Source organism: Rhinopithecus bieti, unplaced genomic scaffold (assembly GCF_001698545.2).
Source record: "Rhinopithecus bieti isolate Rb0 unplaced genomic scaffold, ASM169854v2 scaffold_5002, whole genome shotgun sequence".
Classification (NCBI taxonomy): Eukaryota; Metazoa; Chordata; class Mammalia; order Primates; family Cercopithecidae; genus Rhinopithecus; species Rhinopithecus bieti.
Window position 1 is genome coordinate 2411440 of NW_016804830.1, and position 4198 is coordinate 2415637.

The following is a 4198-nucleotide window of genomic DNA, read 5'->3' on the forward strand; positions in this document are numbered from 1 at the left end:
TGTCTCAAAAAAAAAAAAAAAAAAAAAAAGTGAGTACTAGAAAATCTAAAATGACTATGTGTCTGGCATTGTATTTCTACTGGAAACCACTGCTCTAGAGAGAAATGGTCTCTGGGGAGGCAGAAATACGAGAACCACAAGAGAGGTGGACGGAGGGAAGTGACAGACACATCTGGTGGGTACCTTCAGGTGCTGACAGCGGGAACCCAGGAGATTCGGGTGTAGACAGGCCCTATCTATGCACAGCAGGAGAGGAGCATGGCTGACACTAGGGGTGCTGAGCTGACACACAGAACTATTCAGCTTTATAAACATGTGAAAAACATACCGCTAAGTCACTGACAACCCACAGAACAAATCATAACAGAAATGAGAAATACACTTAGGAACAAATGAAATGATATATAAACATCCAGTATGAAAACCGGCTGGCTTAAGAAACAGGCCCTTTTTCTCTAATACAAGTTCAAATTATAAGAGAAATGAGGGCCCAAATCAAAAACCTGAGCTTGCTGTGATGCTTCATTTCGAAGCAGGAACCTTATTTCCATGCTGGGTTTGAAGGTGCCCTCTACTGTCCCCTCTGTTCTTTGCCCTTTTTGATGAAAAGTTGCCTTTCTTGTTAAGTTAGAAATCCGTAGCAGAGAGAAGTCTGAGGAAAAACCAAATTTGGGTATTTAAGAAAGTAAAGCTCAAAATGACCTGCTAAAGAGAATGAATCTCGATGGAAAATATAAAATACTTCTTTATGAACATTAAAGAAAATTCTAACAACCAAAATGTTTGGAATTAGGGTAACTGAAATGGCAGTTTAATCCTCCTGAAGGAATTTTAATTTATCACTAACAGTACTTTAAAGCTAGTGGTAGAAAATTATTTTATAGCTTTTCGCAAGCATTAAAGCTAAAAATCCAAAATCAGGTCTTTCTCTGATGGCAACGCCTCCTAAAAACAGAAGAAGCCTATAGGACTTTAGCCTGGAAACTACTCAGGGAATCTGGAATATTTCCTTAGGGGTTATCTACAATTGAAACCTGGCAGTAATTAAAAAAACAAAACAAAACAAAAAAAACAGACAACCTTGGGATAAGGCTGGAGGTCTACAGGTGTGTCATTTTATATCCTGAGGTCTAAACAAGATGATTATAGCCCCTTAAAATTATGTAAACAAAAGGAGAATAAATTGGAAGAGAGCACAGATGAGTGGTTTACAGGGAGTACCTGCTTTTTTTCCTCTGGTTTTCAGGTCTCCTCGTTGCTGAGGGATCCAGCCCCAGCTCTAGACCAAGAAATGGGAAGATTTTAGAGTGACTAGTGATCTATCATCTACAATTATTAAACATTCTCAGCAGTTTATGCAAAAGATAACAAAACCACTGCAGATGGCCGGGCGCGGTGGCTCAAGCCTGTAATCCCAGCACTTTGGGAGGCCGAGACGGGCGGATCACGAGGTCAGGAGATCGAGACCATCCTGGCTAACATGGTGAAACCCCGTCTCTACTAAAAAAATACAAAAAACTAGCCGGGCGAGGTGGCAGGCGCCTGTAGTCCCAGCTACTCGGAGGCTGAGGCAGGAGAATGGCGTAAACCCAGGAGGCGGAGCTTGCAGTGAGCTGAAAACTAGCCACTGCACTCCAGCCCGGGCGACAGAGCGAGACTCTGTCTAAAAAAAAAAAAAAAAACCACTGCAGATAACTAAGACTAGGTAATACATATACTGTTTCCCAAATACCTACCCACAAGCTGAACAATTTTTTTTTTTTTGAGACAGAGTCTTGCTACATTGCCCAGGCTGGAGTACAACGGCAAGATCTCAGCTCACTGAAATCGCCACCTCCTGGGTTCAAGCGGTTCTCCTGCCTCAGCCTCCCAAGTAGCTGGGATTACAGGCGTGGGCCACTACACCTGGCTAATTTTTGTATTTTTAGTAGAGATGGGGTTTTGCCATGTAGGCCAGCCTACTCTCAAACTCCTGACCTCAGGTGATACACCCACCTCAGCCTCCCAAAGTGCTGGGATTACAGGCGTGAGCCACCAGGCCTGGCCAAGCTGAATGGTTCTAAGCTGTTGGGATCATTGCCTCTATTACCACCATGACATCAGGTCACAACCAAACCATCAAGCATGAAACAGACAGAATGTTTCCACTCCTAATCCACTGTGTGGAAAAGCCCAGAGCTTACCCATTGGGGCGCTGCATCAGAAGAGGCGCACATGCACGGGAGTGTGCGTTTGAAGGGACCGATCAAACTTCCATCTCCACAGCTCCTCTGTTCACGGGCACTGCAGTCTGTGGCCTCATGTCCTTTGGGGGACATAGTGGGAAGGTAACCCACACGCCAGTGGAAAGAGACACTGTGGGACTTTGCCCTGGTTTCTCAGGGGCCTTTTCTCTTTTCCCTTTGGGTTATGTGTAGACTTCCCCACTGTCCGCCTGACCACTCTCGTGCAGCCCAAAACCATAGCTTAAGTCATCAGCTAGGCCTTTCTTGGTGTAACTATTGAAAGGTGAGCCTTACCTGTTCAACCTCTAGAGAGATTCATCCAAAATCTGGACCTACAAGAACAAAAAAATAAGATTTGCCTGACTATGTCTGGCCTCTTGTGACCCTCCTTCAGGATCACAGGGCAAATCCCACTGGCTCCACGCACAGTAGTCACACAGAGAAAAAGACTCAAAAGAATCCACTTTAATACAAAGTCAGGGAGGGGTGTCCACCATGAAATGTTCAAGCTTGCAGTGGGTGGCAGAGGTAGTGGGTCCTGAGACTCCAGATCCTAGTGGAGGTGGGAGGTGGACATTAGGCTTTGAGAAGACATGTAGGCCAAATTACATCTGTGCAAACTCACGCACAATGAAATTTACACCAGTTCGGGTGAGGTGGTTTAGAAATGACAGAAAGCAGAAGAGGCTGACAATATGGGCTTCTCTATAAAGTATGGGGACAGTAAATGACAGCAACAGTCCCGGAAATGTTTATAGCGGCATTCCTTCAATTAACAGGGCAAAGTTAGAGCAGTAAGGACCAGATGGGAGCCAGGCACTACCCCTGGGGCAACCGATGTAAACTTGGAAATCAGTCACCCTCGGTGTCGCCATTTTCCTAACGATGAATTAAATATACAGAGAAGTTCACTGATGGGTTTGGCATCAGAAAGCTGATAAAGGCTGGCTCTGAATCTAAATAGCGGCTGTTGGTTTCCCAGGCATATACCGAATGCTCATTGACTAAAAATCACCCTCACTTGATAAGCGCAAAGAAACTCACTTTCCACATCCAAGTTATCCGTTCTGGTGGGTATTTGCTCTGTAAATTACATACAACAGAAGAAAAAGAAAATGAAAACTCAGGAAAGTAAACACACTTCTAAACTCATGAATGGTAAAATACAGGAATACAATCCCCTTGAGAATTCATCAGAATATCCAAAGAAAATGCAATATACATGAGGGTAAAAAGGCCATTTGGCAAAGCCTGCAAAGTGAGTCCAAAATCTGGTTTACAAGGATTTGTAAAAAAAAAAATTATATATATATAACATATATATATTATATGTGTGTGTGTGTGTATATATATATATATTTTTTTAGACTGAGTCTCGCTCTATGCCCAGGCTGGAGTGCAGTGGCACAACTTCAGCTCAGCTCACTGAAACCTCTGCCTCCCAGGTTCAAGGGATTCTCCTGCTTCAGCCTCTTGAGTAGCTGAGATTACAGGCGCCCGCCACCATGCCCGGCTAATTTTTGTATTTTCAGTAGAGACAGGGTTTCACTATGTTGGCCAGGCTAGTCTCGAACACCTGACCTCAAGTGATCCACCCGCCTCAGCCTCCCAAAGTGCTAGGATTACAGGTGTGAGCCACCGCGCCCAGCCCACCAACTAAGATTTTAAAGGAGTTACGAAGACAGAATCATTACCATTATAAAAAAAATCAAAACCCACTTTGGGAGGCCGAGGCGGGGGAACCATGAGGTCAAGAGATCAAGATTATCCTGGCCAACATGGTGAAACCCCATCTCTACTAAAAATACAAAAGTTAGCTGGGTGTGGTGGCACGCGCCTGTAATCCCACCTACTCAGGAGGCTGAGGTAGGAGAATCACGTGAATCCGGGAGGTAGAGGTTGCAATGAGCCAAGATCATGCCACTGCACTCCAGACTGGCAACAGAGCGAGACTCTGTCTCAAAAAAAAACTT

The 4198-nt window shown here is 44.5% G+C and overlaps 1 long non-coding RNA gene across 1 annotated transcript; it reads right to left on the minus strand.

Moving 5' to 3' along the window:
* Window positions 1-2220: 2220 nt before the first annotated feature.
* On the minus strand, window positions 2221-3314 carry LOC108528665 (uncharacterized). Its single transcript, XR_001885243.1, has 3 exons — window positions 3270-3314; window positions 2520-2557; window positions 2221-2305 (listed from the first exon to the last, which is right to left on the minus strand). It is a non-coding gene; the product is annotated as an uncharacterized LOC108528665 (long non-coding RNA).
* Between the last annotated feature and the right edge of the window lie 884 nt (window positions 3315-4198).